This window comes from Rhineura floridana, chromosome 1, assembly GCF_030035675.1.
Source record: "Rhineura floridana isolate rRhiFlo1 chromosome 1, rRhiFlo1.hap2, whole genome shotgun sequence".
Lineage (NCBI taxonomy): Eukaryota > Metazoa > Chordata > Lepidosauria > Squamata > Rhineuridae > Rhineura > Rhineura floridana.
Window position 1 is genome coordinate 46,556,132 of NC_084480.1, and position 21,275 is coordinate 46,577,406.

The following is a 21,275-nucleotide window of genomic DNA, read 5'->3' on the forward strand; positions in this document are numbered from 1 at the left end:
ATCAGTTTCTTATGCTCCTTTTGCTCCTCGTGAAAGATTGTCAATAAAGCTAGTTGAGGTGAGCAGGCAACAGTTTGTTGTGTTATGAGACTGATTTCTTTGAACACATTATTCCAATACTGAACAATTGCTTTACACATCCACCACACATGGTACACAGTCCCCACAATATTACAACCCCTATAACACAGGGGCAGGGCCTGAGGATTCATATTAGATTTCTGTGGGTTTAGATGCCACCTGTGCCACCTTGGACCTCAAGTGTATTTTCAAGAATTTTAGCTGATACAAGTATCATTGGTTTCTTGGCCCACATATTATTTCAGTCACCCTACTCAATTTCAGTTCCCATATCAAATTCCCAGTTGCTTAATGAATCAAGATTGGTTGTACTATTATCACCAATTATTTTATAAAGTATGGATAACATTTTGTTTGTGAATATGGAGGTGTTCCGAACCAGATTTTCAAATTGTGTTCGTGGCTGTGTGGCTTGGGTAAGAACAATAGACATAGAAATGCAGAACATTCTTTTCTGAGAAATTTCAGCTCAACACTAGTATTTTTTCATAGCATACAATAGCACTGAATATTATCCTCATATTCATGATAGCAGCTTCCAGGCTATTTGCCCTGCAGCCATGGCCCTTCTTTCCAAGGAGTACAAATAACCACTAGTCTATCAAGGAGAGGGAAAGAAAGAACAGAAGCACCAATCCAGCTTTTATTCATTTAAATACAACTTGAATGCAAAACAATATATCCAAATTTAGCAACTTCTCCTAGTGTATTATGATGAGGTATAAAATTTTGTAAAATTTTGGTGAGGGTATGCTTAGGAGATGAAAAGTAGTCAAAACTGTATTTTAAAATATTTTCCAAGTCACACAAACAGTAAAGGTAGGTAGCTGTGCTGGCCCATAAGACAAAATGCCAATACATATTAGGGCAATACCTTTATTAGGCAAATGAAAATGTCACAAAATAGCGTGCTAAGTTTTTAGTTCTTCAGAACTTGGTGTTCCCCAGAAATCAGGCTAGACAGTAAAAAATACACAGGGACTAGAAAGGCAGGTGCTCAGGCCTCCTTATCTTCATCTGGTCAAAGTCTTTAAATGGAGTATGGGAGAAGGTAGCACCAACTTGAATGAAGTCCTTTCAGGTGCTTTGCAGATTTCAGGTTATAGCCAAGTCTCCTGGGAAGGAGAAAACACGTAATGGTTGATCCCCAGTCTCTCCAAACACAAAATCCAGCCATTATGTAGTTCTGCCTCCACCCTTGGAATCATGGAATCATAGAATCATAAAATAGTAGAATTGGAAGGGGCCTATAAGGCCACCAATGCAGGAATTCAACTTAAAGCATAGGTGGCTGTTCAGTTGCCTCTTGAATGCCTCCAGCGTTGGAGAGCCATTACCTCTTAGTTGTGTCCTTAGTTGTGCTTTAGGTGTTGCACAAGAACTAAAATTAATCTTTACCTCTGTTCATATAAGGACTAGCTAGGTCTCCAGCTGGAAAAGGAACCTGTGTGTTTCACATGAAACAATGATGCAGTTCCTTGGATTTTGGATTAATGTTGTATCCAGCCTATATGTTTTGCTGGGGAAAGTTTTTTCCTTTGGGTTTGAAGAAGCATAAATATTTTGATTTTTTCCTATTTTAAAAAAATATTAGCAAATAAGCAGTTCATCATCTTTACCTGAATTAGTCTTTTAATGTCTTTGGAATAAGACTAGAGTTATAAATGCAGTTTGTTTGAAGAAATATTTAAGTGCAGAAGGGATATTAAAATGTATTTTAAAGTCTGTTTTTATGATGTTTTAAAGAAGGCAGTCCATTTCCTTTTCCATTTTTAAAGTATTTTTAGTGCCTTTGTTTGCTTCCCTGGGCTCCTGTTGGGAGGAAGGGTGGGATATAAATCAAATAATAAATAAATAAAATAAATAAAGTTGCAAAGTTCATAAGCTGTTCTCTTACCCAGTGTTTGGTAAGGTAATTGCACATTCTGAATAATCACACAACTTCTTTAATAAAATGAAGTAATATGAAATTGGCTATTTCCCCCCTCTCTCTTTATACTTTCAAGTTCAGTGAAAATACAATAATTAAACTCTCGGTACAATGATTTTCAAACCTCTGTGTACCTTCGCACCCACCCACCCCTCCCTTTGCCTCCACTCTCTAGATAATAAATCCTTATGAAAGCTGCCACCACAAACAAGAGGGGTTGTTAAATTGTTTAATAGTGTTGGCTCAGGTGGTGACATCACTTAGGAGTTATTTATTTATTATCACTGTTGGAAGTGGGGCAAGAGCAACTCCTGTTTTGTTCTTTTGTTTAAGCTCCAGAAGGAAGCTAGAGCTAGGGTCCTCCAGATGGACAGGCTTTGTTTACCATTTACCTGTGATGTTCTGACTGACTTCCTTCTGTCGATAGACTGTGATGCCTTTAGGGAAGCTTACCTGCCCCTCCTCCTTCTGCCCTTTCCATAGCTTTTGTTCTCCGGCTGACCAGGAGAGAGGAGACTCCCTTTGTCTCTCTCTCTCCAAGCACGGGGCTGACTCCCGCACCTGGGCATTACGCCTCCAATTTGGCTAGTTAGTTAGAACTAGGTATGCCTTTTCTATCTACTATGTATTTCTATAAATAAAGTAGCTTTTCTTATTTTACCAAGTCTCCAGTCCCAGTGATGCTGATGCTGGGTAAAAGCCTGCTTTCTTAGGCAAATGCATGCACACGCTGGCACACTCGCATTTCAGCATCTGCTGTTACTCTCTGCTACTGTGGTGCTGCTTTTAAATGAAATTAAGCAACACAACTACACTCAGCGCAACAATCACATGATCCTTAAAATATGTTAGTAGGACAGTTGAAGCAAACCATGGGGGCAGAGAGGTACAATGTAGAAATCAGGAAAGGATCTTTATCCATGAGAAACTAACATGAGGGAACAAACTAGCTACACCTTCATCTCTAGGATAAAAAAATCCCTCCACCCAAATCATAGCAGGGGTGTCTACTTTCTATACACCCTTCTTTCCATGGTCCATCTGTACTGCAGTTCTTCATGTCTGCATACCTGAATACATTAACACCATTGACTCCTTGGAGATCTGGATTTAAGAATATAAGAATGTAAGAAGAGCTTGGTGGATCAGACCAAATGCCTGTCTAGTCCAGCATCCTGCTCCCACAGTGGCCATCTTGATGCCTGTTGGAAGCACACAAGCAGGGCCTGAATGCAACAGCACTGTCCCCTCCTGTGGTTTCCAGAAAGCCATAGAGAGCTCCTGGCAAAAACAAATAAGACTGAAAATTTTAAGTCACAGATTTCAGAGTCTTTGGGATAACACTGAATGCTATAAATAGCGAAGAAGAGGATAACAGTAAAATAACAGCACAGTGTCAAATGAGCAGGAGGCTAGTAAGATATATAAACCAGTATCATACTTGTCTCATCCTTAGGCCCATCAAAAAGGAAGGTCAGAGGTGAAGAAGGGAAAATGTATTGTTGCCTGTCACTGTTCTGTGAATCACAAAAGGGTTTTGGGACAACAAGGGTTACACATTATACAGACACGTTTCTGAACTAAAGTTTAACTGGAATGTGGCCAGTGGAGTTCATTTATAAGTTCAGCCATTTATGCACAACCAGCTGCATTTGACAACAGCTCAGTTCTAAAGATTTATCTTAAGTGGCAGGTGGTGTGGGAGGAGTTGGTTAACTTTCTGTTAATAAAAAGCTAAAACTAAATTATGCAAATTGTTCCACTTGTGGTTAAAGGCACTTTCCCCTATAATGCTTCAAAACTAATAATTTCCTTTGTGGCTATTTCTCCCACACCTCTGTTGCTGAACATTGATAACAGAAGTGACCACTTAAAGATGCAACTGGTTGTCTCCATTAGTGGTGCTTAGGTATGTCACAGAAACTTATGGAGATAGGCTGGAGATTTGGTCTAGGATATTTTCAGAAGATGGAGAACATTTTGGTGAGAAAGTTACCTGGAGGACTCAAAGAGCAGATGTGAAAAGAAGTCTTAATAGAGTCATGGCCTATCCTGTTTCCTTGCTAACACTTTTCTTGGAAAAGCTATAGAGTTGCAACATACAATCAGCTGGTTAGATAAATCTCTTAAAAACTAACTAAATGGCCATTGATGAATCAGACAACATAGCTGTAAGAACAATATAAGAGCCAGTGTGGTGTAGTGGTTAGAGTGTTGGACTAGGTCATGGAAGGCCAAGGTCCATATCCTCATTCAGCCGTGAAACTCACAGGGTGATCTTGGGCCAGTCACAGTCTCTCAGCCTTACCTACCTCACAGAGTTGTTGTGAGATAAAATCGAGAGGGAGGAGAATATATGCCACCTTGAGCTTCTTGGAGGAAAGGTGGGATATAAATGTAATAATAATAAATATATATATTTATAAAAATTGCAGATAATAGCTACCATCTTAGAAGAGTATTTATTATTAAATCTTTCCTCCAAGGAGTTCAAGGTGGTATGCATGAAAACCCACAAGCAGCAAATGATCTCCTAGCAAACAATGGCTGAGATTAAAGCTGCTCTTCAATCTGAGATGTTTGTAATGCTGAAAGCTTCTCACTGACCCCATTCACTCTGACCTCCCCACCAGCTCTCCACATGTTCCATTGCTCACACATACTTCTTGCAGTCTCTATCATGCTCTCTGCAGTGCCTGCTCATCATTCCAGCTGGGACCTGCCAATTGTCAAGCTGAGATATGAACAAGTTTAGTTTTATGCCATTCTTCCATGATGGAAATATACAGGACAGAGGCTACTCAGTGCAACAATGTCAGATATATTCTTTACAACCTTCACTACTATATTTACAAAACAAATGGCAGAACATTCAGTATGGCCTGTCACCCAGTGACCAATCTAGTAGCCCTTTAAAAAATAAGCAAGGCTAAGGAGGCTTTTTAAAAAACTGATTATCTTAGTTCTGCACTTCTGCAACTCTACTGGGCCCGCGGGAAGTTAAGGGGAAAAGAAGTCAAAAGAAGAGTATTGGGCATATGGTTTTATCCCTCTATTCGCAGTCAAATAATATTTTCGTATGTCACAGCAGTAGTACAGATTGGACCAACAAATTTCTTTCTTTAAAAAATAACAACTCAACCACATGCCCCTATTTTCCTGTCACTAACATGTTCATTGCTGAATTCATGTTTCAGAAAACGGGAAACTCACAGAATGAGTTATTTCTATGACAAGTGCAAGCACTATGTATTAAATATCACACCTCAAATTCAGGCTTCTGCAAAGGCAGTAGCAAAGCACTGATAGGGCATAATCTGTCTGTAACTCCTCCTGTGCTAGACCTATTGGTATGAAAGAGAATAGCATAAGATTATGTTCAATCACAAGTTCTATTCGTTTTCATGGGGCTTATGCAGGATAAAATCCTGGTGGATTAAGCCCAATATCTTCAAAAGACCTAGTAGTTAATTAAGTGGTGTCTGATACTATAATTACAGAACATTTACTAAAAAGTAAAATTTGAGTCATACATTAGTAACAGTGTGGAAACTGATTCCCTTTGGTTTCTTCCCATGCTGTTTCCATAATGCTTGGCTCCAGTAACCATGTGGGCAGATAATGGCTTTTAATCACCTGATTGTTGTCTAACTGGGATGGAAAGCATTTTCAGGTAGTAAGGAGCCATGTTGTTCGCCATGCCCAAGTGGTTCCTTCATCCAGTGTTCCTAGAAGAGTATGGAAAGCAGCTACAGGAAATAGTTCCCATGTTATTGCCAGAAATGTGTGAATCATTGTGTTCTTCCATACTGATGACTCCTAGCACTATCCAGTCATTGTTCTTTCACTCATCGTAATTCAAAAACTGAATTCACACACTTTGGGAAATACAGCATTTTTTGTTTTGTCCACACTTGTAGATATGGGTGGGGAAGGGACAATTCTGAACATGCATTTTAAATTCCATTTTAATCAATTCTTCAGTTTGTGCTAACACACTTTTTAATATTGCTGTCTTGCACACAATTGCATTCATAGCATTTTTAAAAACACAGGCTAACAAGTGTTTTAGCATTAATAAAACGTTTACAGTGCTGAAATGACACAAACTGGAAAGGCAGCATATTTTTTAAATCAGTTTGAAATTTGTGCTGTAAAACTTCCATTTAAGCATTGTTGTGCAAATATTTCAATGCTTAAAAAATAAATAGGTAATTTGGAAAACTAAAAAAAAAAACCAGAGCAAGCTACACGTGGCTCAGTGGTAGGGCACATACTATGTCCGTTTAGAATCCCAGGTCCAATCTCTAGAATCCTCAGTTAAAGGAGCTCAGCAGGTACTGTGAGGAACCTGTGCTTGAGACCAGACAGACGGTACCAGCTCAAGTAGATGATACTGGGCTAGGTGGACTAATGACTAGATAGAGTAATGGTGTAAGGCAACATCATACGATTATATGAATTGATGTCCTGTAGATGTGTATAGGCTTTTGACTTATGCTTCTCTGTCAAGCAGAATTGCTGCATAAGTAATTAAACTGACATTATTGTTGGAATATGAAGAAAACAAGATGTATGTTTAAAATCCTGCAAAGCAGGCTTCTTTACAGTATGGGGTTTTTCGTATTGTACAAGGACCTAATAAAGTATTATCCCATTTCCTCAGACTAAAATTGTATTAAAAATAAATAAAATATGAAACAAAAGTGGTACATGTCCTAGTTAAAACCTCATCTTGAAGCCATATCACAAAAATTTAGGCCTGATTCTGAGAACACTAGAAGTGGAAAAAAATACTACCACTAGTAACAGATGTGAAATTACATTAGATAAATATAATCATTAGTTTCAGTCTCACCCTGGTTAATTTGTTTGTGGAAATGTGCAACCCATTATTCATTAGGTAATTTTTCACACATTGATTAGAAAGCCATGTCGAATTGTGATCCCAGCACATTTGGGCTTACCTATCTCACAGTGAACTATACCGCTTACAATAGTGGAAATGGGGGACAAAATGTTTATCTCAGGCTGATTTTGTGCCAATAAATAAAGTAAATCAATAGCCAGTGAAGTGTGAACGACATTTCTCTGCTGTATAATATGGTTTTGGGGGCAATTTGACATGCTACAAGGGGAAACAAGGGTCTTGAACGGAAAGGTAATAAAAGCAAATCATGCTGGTAACTGTTATTGAAGTCCTGTGTTTTTCTATACTTGGACAGCTTTAGGATGTGAAAAATAATGCACATAAAATTATGAAAACAATGAGACAGTCCAAAAATTTATAAGCTTATTGGATCTTATTCACACATTCCATACACAGGTACAATGAAAGGTATTTATGTCCACTGGGGCCAATGCAGAATCCATTTTCAAAGAATTTATTTCTGAAAGAGATATATTAAACCAATGATTTTTATCCTCGTAAGGTTTCACTTACCAATTCCATTCATTTTAAAGAGTGTCTGAATATACATGCTTGCTAATTTGATCTTTACAAATTCAGAGATGAGGCTGCTTTGTCTTTTGAAACATATTGGTGGCCATATATAAAACCAAAAAAGAGACCACCTTCAATGTTCTATTCTACAGATGTAAACAAAGAGCACTCCTACAACTTCAACCTAGCTGAACAGATTTACACTATAGAAGAGATAATAACCAACATTGACAAAGGAAGTGTTTCATTGTAGCATTTTTACCGTATTTATTTTATGAGTTGTAGTCCAGTAAGGAAAAGGGGGCATTAGATACTGACAGTTATAGGGGTAAAAACTACTTATTGATAATGCTTCATACTATCCCCTATTTCCCCATAAGAACATAGGAAAAGTCCTGCTGGATCAGACTAAAGGCTCACCTAGTTCCCCATCCAGTTCTCACAATGGCAAACCAGATGTCTATGGGAAGCCTGCAAGCAGGACTTGAACAACAACGACACTCTTCCCACTAGTGATTCCCAGCAACTGGCATTCAGAATAATTCTCCCTCCAGCATTAGAGGTAGACACAGCCATCATAGCTAGTAGCCATTGATAATTGCCCATCAAATGTTCTTTCACAGATATGCTGCTCTTTCTCACCCACACACCCATGCCAGAAACTTATGCGTTTCTGCAAACCTATCTGGCTTTCTCTTTGTAGTAATCTGGATGATGATATGAATCCAGGGTAGTAGATGTCCAGGATCTCGGGGTCTTAGACCTGTTATCTTTTTGAGACCAGGGTCCCAATGTCTTCAGCATCCTAAAAGCCAATCAGCATGAAAGGAGAGTGTTAGCCACTGAGAAGAGTCTTCTAATGTGTGTCTTTGTCCTTTCCTGCTGAATGGAGCCAATCAGAGTGAAAGGAAGTCAGCCACTGAGAATACTCTTCTCAGTACATAACACAGTCTCCCCTTTCATGTTGATTGGCTCCTAGGGACTTATGTTGGGAGAAGGCATTAACAAGGATCTCATTCTCAACACCACAGCAAAAAAAAGGGGGGGGCATGGCTGTGACTAATGTGAAGGGACTTCTGAATTTGCCACTGCATTACTATATGAATCTAACAAAAAACAGAGTTTTGTGTCAAAATGTGCGAAAAATGCAGAATTCTTTATTCCAGCAAAAATAATTGTCTTATATACAAACACCAAATAATAATCACACATTTGGTTTATGTTGAAATATACCACATAGGATTTGGCCTAGTAAAGATTTCTTATTGGGCTGTTTGTATATATGATTATTATTATTTTATTGTAATAATTTGGGTTTTTTAATTTTTTTCTGATACCTGTTTTTGGTTGTAAAACATTTGTTTTGTTTTATTAAGGATCATTTGTGCCTTGACTGTTTAATTACATGAATTATTTGAACTTGTTTTGGGTTTGGTTATACACTTGGTTCTTGATAACACTTTATACTAGCCTCTATTTCCCCATAAGAACATAGGAAAATTCCTGCTGGATCAGAGCAAAGACCCATATAGTCTAACAGTGGCAAACCCACAAGCAGAACCTGAACCACAATAGCACTCTTCTCACTCTTGGGTAAACAGGTTACTGGAGATAAACTACTTGAAAGTCCATCAAAAAATGAACTCAGGAAACAAGTGTGCTAACAGATTATTACCATTGGAGGTTCCCAGGATTCAGTCTGTCCCTACTTTCATATTTCAGCATAGTTCATTCCCAATGGGATACAGAGCGGAATCCTGCTACCTGTGGTGTTTGGACACTGGAAATCCCCAGCCTGTTCCCTCTGATCTCATCTGCATACTCAGCTCCTCATATGGCACCCTACCCCCAGAAACAATCAACTTGCAACTATCCTGGGGCCTATTGTGTAAATGCAAGCTGGTCCCAGCTTCTATACAGAGCTAGACATGAAGGATCAAAGGTAGAGATAAAGAGGGAAAAGCAACAGGAACTTTTTGAGAGGGCGGGAGGGTTTCATGATTGATGGTTGTTTGGGTGGAGCTTTATGGGGTTACTATGAAAGATGGTGTGAGGTCTGTGAGCCCCATTCCAGATCCCTACGCAGAAGCTAGCAGCCTGGCACTCCACCTATAAGTAAACAAGTTTGGGTAGAAAAGCAACAAGTTATTGTAGCCACACATACTCTGAGCTGGGAGTAGTTTTCACTGTAGTTTGTGACTTGCAGGGGAGCACATATAAGAATATAGGGAAGGTCCTGCTGGATCAGACCAAAAGCCCATCCAGTTCAGCATCCTATTCTCATAGTGGCCAACCAGATGCCCATGGGGAGCCCACAAACAGGACCTGAGTGCAACAGCACTCTCCCCTCTTGTGATTCCTAGCAACTGGTATTCAAGAGGAATATTGCTTCTGACAATGGAGGAAGAAGTGGTTAACAGACATTGATAACCTTATCCTCCATGAATTTGTGTAATCTTCTTTCAAAGCCATCCAACTTGGTGCCATCAAGTCTGTTTTGAAATCTGTGTACTCAGTATTTTCTTTTTCCAACTTCGCACATTCAAATTTTTTATGAATTAAGCCACCATTGGAAGTAGAAGACAAATTGGCTGATAACTAAGTGCTTTGATGAAATTTGTGTGCAGGAATGAAAATCACTGCTAATGACTAATCAGATGATTGCCATTGATTTGATAGATGGTTTTGACCCCTCTCTCTTCTTGTCTCACAAGTGTTCATCAAGTGGTGATCTGCTTCATGTCATGCGTGTAATAGCGACCACAGATGGACAGAGCTTTCATTCTGCATTTCAGCAAATGCAGAATTTTTTTATGAAGGATATCTACACATTCAGTTGTGAGCCACTGAGGTTGTGGTCAAACGGAGCGGGATAATCCACGGTTTCCATATTCGGTTTGTCATCTGATAGTTCTCACTTTGCCTTTTAGTTCGCTCTTTCCCAATTAAAAAAAAATGCTTTTTTGCACTGGCACACGCAGCGGTAAGACCTCTACATTCTTTTTGCTTTTTCCAAGCTCCTCCTCTAAAACCTCCCCCTATCAACCAATTGGTCAGCAAAAAAATTATGTATGCTTCTCTCCCCCTTTGCAATGAAGCACAATATGGCTGTAAAGGAGTTCTCGCCTGGGAAGGAAAGGCTGCTGGTCGGTTTCATGCCTGCCTTCCCACTAGAATGAAATTGACAAAGCTTTCCCAGCAGGCTTGAAACCACCAGAAGCCCTTTTCTTGTTTGCATTTGCAATATTACACTTAAACCAATGCATGCTTTTCTGATTTGAAGCAAAAACCCCAGCAAGTAGAATGAAATTGACAAGACTTTTGGAGGCAGGCTGAAACCGACCACTCCCCCTTTCTCGCTTGCTGTGCATTGCAGATCTCACCCAGAGCGGCCGCCCAGTTTGCAGGCTGACAAAAAATAAAATGCATCTGCACAGTAGTTGCAGACCCCCCCCAACACCCCACAATTGCGATGATTGGTTCAATTTTCCCGGGCTTATTCTCACACATGCGCAAAAGTGCAGATACGTGATTGGCTGGAATGAGGAGAAGGGGCAAGGGGAAACGCCCAAGAACCGCCCATCAGCTGTAAAGTCCACGGTATTGCATCCTAACTCCTGAAGGCACAGCGGATGATTCCCGATTTTAAACAGCAAATCACATTTTTGCCAGTATTGCAAGGAGCGGATTTAACCCACGAAAATGCATAACAGCGCGAGACGTCATTTGGACGACTGAAAAATAATGAACACACATAGCGGGTGTGTCACACATTTTGCAGTCGTCTGGTGTTGAGACACTGAGTGGTGTGTTATCGCGTGATGTACATGCATCAAACAAGCAGTGAGGCTTAGTCTGATGAAAATTGGGTGCTGTGATGTTCTGTCCTACCACTCTTACAAAAAATACCAGAGCCAAACTGGCTCTGGTGATGGAGGAATGGTGTAACAGCATTACTATCTGTTAAATGCATCCAAGATTTTGAGGTGCAAAAAACTGATAAATTTTCTCCTTAAAGTTATTTATCAGTTTACTTTTCAAATAGCTTGAAAACGTTTGCACAAAGAAACAGGCAGCATTTACGTTTGCCATTTGGTTCTACTAGCACCCATTAAAATGTTCTTTGTAAATTACAGAGACATACAGGCAAAAGCCAGCAGCCAAGACATCCACCTAGATGTTTTTTAGACAACATTTTCTGTATTCTTTCTGTTGGATTCCTCCCTCCCTCTATATCTGAAGTGGGGAACCCTTTGCAGCCTGAGGGCCCCATTATCTTCTAGGAAACATTTCAGAGGCCATATTTTATTTATTATTTGATTTATTTATGATTGCATTTATATCCCGCCTTGCCTCAAGGAGCTCAAGGAGCTCAAGGAGCTCAATGTGGTGTATATACTGTAGTTCTCCCCTTCTCCATTTTATCCTCACAACAACCCTGTGAGGTAGATTCGGCTGAGAGGCAGTGACTGGCCCAAGGTCATTCAGTGACCTTCATGGCCAAGTGGGGATTTGAACTCTGGTCTCCCAGGTCATAGTCCAACACTCTAACCACTTTGCCACATTAGTTCTCTCTCACATATGCCAGTGGTAGGAGGAGCCAGAGGGAAAAACGGGCAGGGGCAGAGAGGCAGAGTGGGCAGAGAAGTTAATGTGAATTTTATCTTTATGTAGTAGGCTAGGTTCTACACACTTACCACCTCTCTCTGTCCTCCATCCAGGCAACCAAGAGGCCTTATCAGAGTTCAAGGACGTATTCTGGCCAGGCAAAAACACTCAAGGAGAGTGCACACAAGGGCATGGGAGGAGTGTGATCTGGGGGGAGTCCAGACAGAGAGACCTTAACAACTGCATTCAGCCCCCAGGCCTAAGGTTCCCCCCCCCTTGCCCTATATGGAGAAGAAAAATCACAGCCATATGTTATGTCAGCTGGGATCCAAAGAACCAGTTCTACATGCCCAAGAGGGCTTCAGGCTTGGATATCTTGACCAGCAGCTGTCAGCGCTGCACAAAGAGCTATTCTGAAATGGAAAGGATTTCCAAAAGCCATTTATGCTATGGCATGGGCAGCCTCATAGCCAAACATTTTGTGGTGAGGGGGTCTTGCTATTTAAAGTCTTTTAAGGATATTAAACATGAAATTAACTTTAATAAAATCTAAACGTGTGCCTGGTGCTTATCAATTTAGACACTCATTGTCTACTAAAATGCACTGGAGTAAGGTTTGTTTTTTACTGGGGAACTGAGTGGAGTACATAAGAAGAGCTGTATTGGATCAAGCCAAAAGCCATCAAGTGCAGCATTCTGTCGTCACAGTGATCAGGCAAGATGCTCATGGGAAGCCTGCAAGGAGGACTTGAAAATCCTGTCCAAATGCTCTTCCTCATTGCTCCACAAATAAAAAGGACTACAGGCTTGCTATTTTTAAAAAAAATGAAAGTTGAAAATTCAGAAAAGGGCCCTGGAATATCCTAGCTCTCTCTTTGGCTACAGCCCTAAGCAAGAAGTCCAAGCTGGTGGTGGGGAGGAATCTAATACCCCACTGTGTATGCTTAAAGGGTGTGTGTAAAAGAGCTGTTTGGTACACAGCCCTTACAAACTGCTTCCAGTTGTTGCCTGAGGCCTCAGATGTTTTCTTTTTAATCCAGATTAAAATAATTTGAGGTTTCCACATAATGCAGGCTGCATTAAAGCAATTAACATTTAATTAAAAACAGGTTTTCCTCAGCAGGTCAGATTGTGAAGGGCTCAGCGTTTGTTGCCATAGAAAGGGGGGAGGGGGGAGTTGTTTGGTTTCCAGAGAAGCAGCAGCTGTATTGTAGATTTGACAGGTTGAAATCACTGTTGGAAGGACCTGTGGAGCCAAGGGATGAGAGGTTGTCAGTGTCACAGAGACCATTTCATACTGCAGGAGAATGTCATCTTCTTCACAAATTCACCGCATTGTTGTTAGAGGGCTTTTAATTGGCCTATAACTGTAAAGATTTGAAATTCATTCTAGCACACAGAAAATTAATTTAACCCATTGATCTCTGGTGTCATCTGAGTTTTAGATGCAAAGGGCATTTTTTTTTACAGAATTTATTTACCATCGTTTACTCGTGTGTTTTTTGAAACTATATTTCCTGCCCTTCTGAGACACTCTGAATGTCATGAAGTAAGAATGGTCACCTTCAGTTGATTGTGGCACATTTGTCCTTTTATTTACTATGTTCTCTAGACTGTTTTTTTCTTTTTCTCTAAGTGAGTCAGGATGGCATTATTTAACCTCAGAAGAAGCCTGTAAGGTAGGGTGGCTGGGGCTGCTAGGCACTGGACTCCAGAGCGTGCATTTGGAACCTCGGGAACTGGGGCTATGTCAGATCTGAGCTGTAGGCAGCTGAGCCAGGGATTGTGCCAGGAATCTGCAACGGAGGGAAGAAGCATAAGAATATAGGAAATTGCCTTATACTGACTCAGACCATTCGTCCATCTAGCTTATTATTGTCAACACTGACTGGTAGCAGCTCTCCAGGGTTTCAGGCAGGCCTCCCTGGAGATTATGGGGATTGAACTAGGGAGCTTCTGTATGGCAAACAGATGCTCTACCACAGAACAAAGCCTGAAGTCAGAGCTGAAGAACAAATACAAAATGTGACAGAGCCAGGAAGACCATTGTTGCTCAGGCAAACTCCCAGTCCAGACAGGAAGTCCTTTATAGCCCTTTTGTCCAGGTGGGCCCAATGGCCCTCTAGGATGGATGGGGCCAATCCAGAGCTGACAACACTTGTTTGTTTATGTATATTAATTATATTTATTTATTACCCTACATTTTAAAAAAACCCACAGAGCAGATTACAAGTAATAATATAAAATACATAAGCACAGCTACTAATAAAACAGTACTCCTAAAATTCCAATAAAATCTCATCAATTCCAACAGCAGCAAAATAATACTTACAATAGTCTGCTCAGCAAATCAGGGTCTCAAAGAATTTTGTTAAGATAACATCAAAAGGATTCAAAGGCCTGGTGAAGAGTTGTGTCTTAAGTACAGTAATCAACAAAACTGAAATCTGGCTGCAGCCTGATGCACTTCCAAAGGAAGGGAGCTCCACAAAGAGGGCTGCCCAGGGAGACTCTCCATCCTGCTGCTTTGATAGTTTGAAGGTTTTCAGTTCTTGACTTGGTCAGTCTTGACAGGCTTAGTAAACTACCATGGACAGTGTCTGCTCTGCCCTTAGACTCCCCTTTAGCAAGGAAGAAAGGAAGGAGTTTGTTAACATCATCCTCTGTGACTGGCAAATAGTATGAAGGTGCTGGATTTGCCAAAACTGGCATGCATAATTATTATTAGACATCAACTGGCTTTTGTGGTATGATATTGTTATGGTTCTTCAGGAGCTAAAGAGAGTAGAAAGGAGGGGTGGAGTTCAATGAAGGAGAGTCTTATCTAGATGCTCTGGGAGAGGCACAGTTTCTACTTTGACACAATTGCCAGTATTTCTTTCATATGCACTACAGCATTTTTGGTATTTGCTTGATGATCAGCAGAGCAGAGCCTTCTGCGTAGGCCCCAGCTGCTCCTAATTCAAGCCACAGTCTCCGGAGCTGGAGAGCCTCCATGTCTGACTTTGGATACAGCTGCCCACAGTCTTGCCCTGGCCCTGAAAAGCTAAGAGACAAGACTTGTCCAAGCTATCCAGTGAATTCAAGGCCAATTAATACATTACTTTTTAAATATACAGCTTTTGTTGTATGCTGAAGATGCACTTCTTCACTCTGTGATCCACCCTTGGACCTTTTGGTGAAGGGAGGGTAATAATAATAATAATAATAATAATAATAATAATAATAATAATGGGACTATTTTGGGACAGAACTCACTGCTACAGAGTACCAGCACCTCTTAGATTTTTGCAGCCCATGGTGGTCATTTTGTTCTGGCATATTTATCAATATATGAGTACTGGCACCTCATTGTTTTACCAAAACAAAGCACTCGTCATACACCCTGATGATTGGCCATACTAGATGGCCTGATGGGATTTGGAGTCCAACATTATCTGGAAAACCACAAACCCCTTATGTTAACATTGGGGTTAACATTGGGGTTACATTGACATATGGGAAATTAGAGAACATTTTTAGATATATTTTATAATTGTTACATTCTTTTTTGTTTTGTATTTGATTTACTTTGTTTTCATGTTATGTATATTGTTTAGAGATTTATTGTTCAGTTATGTTTATTTAAAATGTGAATTATTGTTTTTCTTTCTTACTAGCAATTGTACCAAATGTGAATGTATATTGATTTTTATGTTGTAAACTGCCCAGAGAGCTTCGGCTATAGGGCGGTATACAAGTGTAGTAGTAGTAGTAGTAGTAGTAGTAGTAGTAATGATGCTGATGCTGATGCTGATGCTGATGATGACAACGATGATAACGACAAAAAGTACACCAAAGACTCGGTCAATTGTTAATGGTATATTTGCATTTAAATAGTTGTGTTTTCCTGCAATAACCATGGAAGTGAGGATGCAATCTCTTTATGAGCTACATTGCAACTGGTCCTTGGGAATCCTGAAACAATTGCTTATTGTCAGCCCTGCTTGGGAAACTTTAAAAGTCTAGATCCAATTGATAGCCATCAATTAGATTTGAAGATCCCAACGGCTTCAATACATAGCATCCAACTTTTCTTTTCACCACAAGAACACTGTTGTCAGGAGATGAAAAAAAAACTCTGTTCATGAGAGATGATGAATGATGGAACCATTCAAGGTCCAGCTTGTTACGTGACATCTGTGATCATCATGTGAAAAAACCCATACCTGTGCAAATTTACCCACTGGCATAAAACAATGTCCACTATACCTGTATCCCCCTTCTAGGATGTACACCTTAATGTGGTGAGGGGGTTTGAGAGTGTCGAAGAAGCTGAGAGCAATGCTGTCAGGAGTCTAGACCAAAAGGCTAGACTCCTAGCAGGGGCACCCAAGGTGGAATGCTCAAAGCTGAGACACCAGACTAAGATGCATCCAAACTCAGAGGAAGGTAATGGTAAACCACTTCTGAATACCTCTTACCACAAAAACCCTATGAACAGAGTATCCAAAATGCAACACGAGATAGTGCTGAAAGATGAGACCCCCAGGTCAGAAGGCACTCACAGAGCTACTGGGGAAGAACAAAGGACAAGTACGAGTAGCGCTGTGACTAATGACGCAGCTGGGTCAAAGCCGAAAGGAAGCCTAGAGGCTGATGCACACAGATACGAAAGGAGAGTATGGAGTTGTACAACGCACGCAATAGGAACATGGAATGCAAGAAGCACGAACCAGGGGACGTTAGAAATTGTCAAGCAAGAAATGGAACGTATCAACATTACCATATTTGGTGTGAATTAATTAAAATGGACGGGAATGGGACATTTTCAATCAGGCAACTACAAAATATTTTATGCAGGAAATGAGACATTAAGAAGAAACGGGGTTGCTTTAATAGTGAGAAGTGACGTAGCAAAAGCAATTAGGAGCAAGGTCTGAGTGAGCTGTATCAATGAGATTGAACGAGAACCCTATAAACACAACCATCATCCAAGTCTATGCTCCAACAGCAAAAGCAGAAGAAGAGGAATTGGAGAGATTTTACAAAGAAGTACAAGAAGAAATTGATCACACACCAAAACAAGATGTGCTGATAATTAGGGGGGACTGGAATGCAAAAGTAGGGAACAGAGAAGAACCAGGAATTGTGGGGAAATGGGGCTTAGGAGATAGAAGTGAAGCAGGAGAGAGACTTACTGAATTCTGTGAAGCCAATAATTTGTTTCTTGCAAACTCATTTTTTGAGCAACTGAAAAGATGGCTATACACGTGAAATAGATGAAATACACGTGGACATCACCAAATGGTCGATACAGGAGTCAAATTGATTATATAATTGGTAACAGAAGATGGAGAAGTTCCATACTTTCTGCGATAACAAGACCAGGAGCAGAGTGTGGTACAGATCTTGAACTGGTGATATCAAAAATCAAAGTAAAGCTGAAGAAGAATGATAAAGCAATCATAATGCCAAAATACAATTTAAATAACATACTAGAAGAATATAAAGATCAAATAAGGAACAGATTTGAGGCTTTAAACTTAGTTGACAGAGAACCAGAAGAACTATGGAGTGAAGTCACAGACATTATCAGGGAAGAATGCAAAACAACAATACCTCTAGAGAAAAAACATAGAATAGTAGAGTTGGAAGGGGCCTATAAGGCCATCGAGTCCAACCCCCTGCTCAATGTAGGAATCCAAATCAAAGCATTCCTGACAGATGGCTGTCCAGCTACTTTAAAACATAGATTACTAGAGTTGGAAATACCTCAATGGATGATTGAAGAAACTCTTAAAATGGTTAAAGAGAGAAGAAAAGCAAGAGCAAAAAAAGAAAGGAAAACGGTTAGAATCGTAAATGCAACAATACAGCGACTAGTATGTAGGAACAAAGAGAACTATTACAATAGTTATTGTCTAGAAATAGAAGAGGACAACAAAAAGGGTAGAACAAGAGCCCTATTCCAAAAGATTAGAGAAATTAAAGGGAAATTTAAACCAAGAGTAGGGATGTTGAATAATCAACAGGGGAACACACTGACTGACCGAGATGAAATAAAAGGAAGATGTAAACAATACACTGAAGAACTCTATAAAGGAGATGCCAGGATGACAGATTCATTCATGGAGGAAGAACCAGAAATTTTAGAATGTGAAGTGAAAGCTGCTCTTAAAATACTTGGAAGAAACAAATCACCAGGAACAGATGGTATGCCAATAGAGTTGCTACAAGCTACTGAGCCTGAATCTGTCCAAATTTTGACAAAATTTGTCAACAAATATGGAAAACTAAACAATGGCCCACAGACTGGAAGCATTCAATATACATTCCAGTTCCAAAGAAAGGGGATCCCAGGGAATGCAGTAATTATCCAACTATTGCCTTAATATCCCATACAAGTAAAGTATTCCATTATTTATTCCATTATTTAAATTGAAGTAAAACAGCTCAGAGAAATAACTAATAAGGGCAGCCCAACCCTAGCAGGAAAGCTTCAGGGGACACTGTAAACAAGGCTAAATTCCAGTCAGAGAGAAGAGGGAAAAGGAAACTCCACCGATACATACAGGGAGAGAGTCAGCTCAGTCCTTGCTAAAAAGGGCAGCTTCAGCCTTCCTGAAACACAACCACAAGCTCTGTTTCCCTAGGTTAAAGAAAGGTCAGGCTGTTCTAGGTGGGAAAACAACAAACACAAAAGACTTGCCTGGAAGGCGCAGCCCCTTGCTGAGATTAAAAGCAGCCAAAAGCTTAAACAGCCCCGCCCCTCGCTCAGGAAGGAAGCCTGAGAGAATACTAAAGAGTTAAGCCCCAGCTGATAGCCATCAGCCTCAAGTAACACATCATTGGCTGGCAGCAGTAGCTGGGAGGAACCAGCCACACATATAAAGTCAGAGCACCCTAGCGAGGGAGCCTGCTCCACGAGCTAGAGGGAGCCCCAGCTGACAAAGCATCAAGGCGAGTTCGGCAGCAGGGCGAGTTCGGCAGCAGGGCGAGGAGGCCAGGGCCCCCCACTCTGCCCGTCTGTTCCCTGACCTCAACTAAACCGCAGTCTCCAACCCATTGACGTAATAAACCTTAAACAAAACTATGCAGGTAAGAAGCCAGCAGGGGTGTGGGGGCTTTCCAGTGTTTTGCACGGCCTGCAGTATGTACGACTATCTGCCTGTTGGACAGAAGTCGTGGGGGTGCTCTCGGTGCAATGAGCTCCTGGCTCTCCAGGAACTACTTCATTTCCTTGAGGCCAAGGTGGCGGACCTGGAAAAGCTGAGAGAGGCAGAGAGGTGTGTGGAGGAGGTCTTCGGGGACGTTATAGCTGTGTCCCACTCCAACGATGATAGCTCTCCTGCTATCATGGACAACGATGGTCTCGGGGAAGGAGAGCATCCAGCTGAGGAAGAGGGAAATGATCCCTTAGAAGGGACCCATTCCTTGGGGGATGAGCAGCTATCCTCTCGTGCTGAGGATATATCTCCAGGGTGTGGAGGGATCCTTGTAGTGGGTGATTCGATCATTAGGAACATAGACAGTGGGGTGTGTGATGGGCGTGTAGACCGCAAGGTGTTTTGCCTGCCTGGTGCGAAGGTTGCGGATATCGCCCGTCGTTTAGATAGTTTGGTAGACAGTGCTGGGAAGGAGTCAGTGGTTGTGGTGCACGTTGGCACCAATGACATGGGGAAATGCAGCCGTGAGGTCCTGGAAGCAAAATTTAGGTTGCTAGGTAGGATGCTGAAAGCCAGGACCTCCAAGGTGGCTTTCTCTGAAATGCTACCGGTTCCACGCGCAGGACCAGCCAGACAGGCCCAGCTTCGCAGTCTCAATGCGTGGATGAGACGATGGTGTCGGGTGGAAGGGTTTGGATTTGTTAGGCACTGGGGAACATTTTGGGACAAGCCGGGCCTGTACAAAAGGGATGGGCTCCACTTGAACCAGAATGGAACCAGACTGCTGGCACTTAAAATTAAAAAGGTGGCAGAGCAGCTTTTAAACTGACTGAGGGGGGAAACCCGACAGGAGCTGAGAAAGGTCCGGTTCGGAATAAACCTCCCCCCTGGGATAAAAACCAAAGAAATGATGAAATTTTAAAAGGGGTAGGCCTAGAAGTAGGCATTGTGAGAGCAGAGAGACACTGCTTACAAGTGCCTGTACGCTAATGCTAGGAGCCTGCGAACCAAGATGGGAGAACTGGAGTGCTTGGTCTTAGAGGAGAGCATTGATATAGTGAGCATAATGGAGACCTGGTGGAATGGAGAAAACCAGTGGGATACGGTTATCCCTGGATATAAACTATATCGGAAGGACAGGGAAGGACGTATTGGTGGCGGAGTCGCTCTATACGTGAAAGAAGGCATTGAATCCAGCAAGCTCGAAACCCCAAAAGAGGCAGATTCCTCCACAGAATCGTTGTGGGTGGTGATACCATGCCCCAGGAGGGACTTAATACTGGGAACGATCTATCGTCCCCCTGATCAAAATGCTCAGGGAGACCTTGAGATGAGATATGAAATTGAGGAAGCATCCAAACTAAGAAATGTGGTAGTAATGGGTGACTTCAACTACCCGGACATAGACTGGCTGCATATGTGTTCCAGTCATGACAAAGAAGCAAAGTTTCTAGATATTCTAAATGACTATTCCTTAGACCAGTTGGTCATGGAACCGACCAGAGGGACGGCAACCCTGGACTTAATCCTCAGTGGGGACCGGGACCTGGTGCGAGATGTAAGTGTTGTTGAACCGATTGGGAGCAGTGACCACAGTGCTATTAAATTAAACATACATGTAAACGGCCAATTGCCAAGAAAATCCAACACGGTCACATTTGACTTCAAAAGAGGAAACTTCACAAAAATGAGGGGATTGGTAAAAAGAAAGCTGAAAAACAAAGTCCAGAGGGTTACATCACTCGAAAATGCTTGGAAGTTGTTTAAAAACACTATATTAGAAGCTCAACTGGAGTGCATACCGCAGATCAGAAAAGGTACCGCCAGGGCCAAGAAGATGCCAGCATGGTTAACGAGCAAAGTCAAGGAAGCTCTTAGAGGCAAAAAGTCTTCCTTCAAAAAATGGAAGTCTTGTCCAAATGAAGAAAATAAAAAAGAACACAAACTCTGGCAAAAGAAATGCAAGAAGACAATAAGGGATGCTAAAAAAGAATTTGAGGAGCACATTGCTAAGAACATAAAAACCAATAACAAAAAATTCTATAAATACATTCAAAGCAGGAGA

At 41.1% G+C, this 21,275-nt stretch overlaps 1 long non-coding RNA gene across 1 annotated transcript in view; it reads right to left on the bottom strand.

Annotated features, from left to right (window-relative positions):
* Nucleotides 1–13,083: 13,083 nt before the first annotated feature.
* Nucleotides 13,084–21,275, bottom strand: part of LOC133375691 (uncharacterized) — a 32,699-nt gene continuing 24,507 nt past the window's right edge. The window contains exon 3 of the long non-coding RNA XR_009760307.1: nt 13,084–13,308. This is a non-coding gene — a long non-coding RNA (uncharacterized LOC133375691). The remainder of the gene's footprint in view (nt 13,309–21,275) is intronic.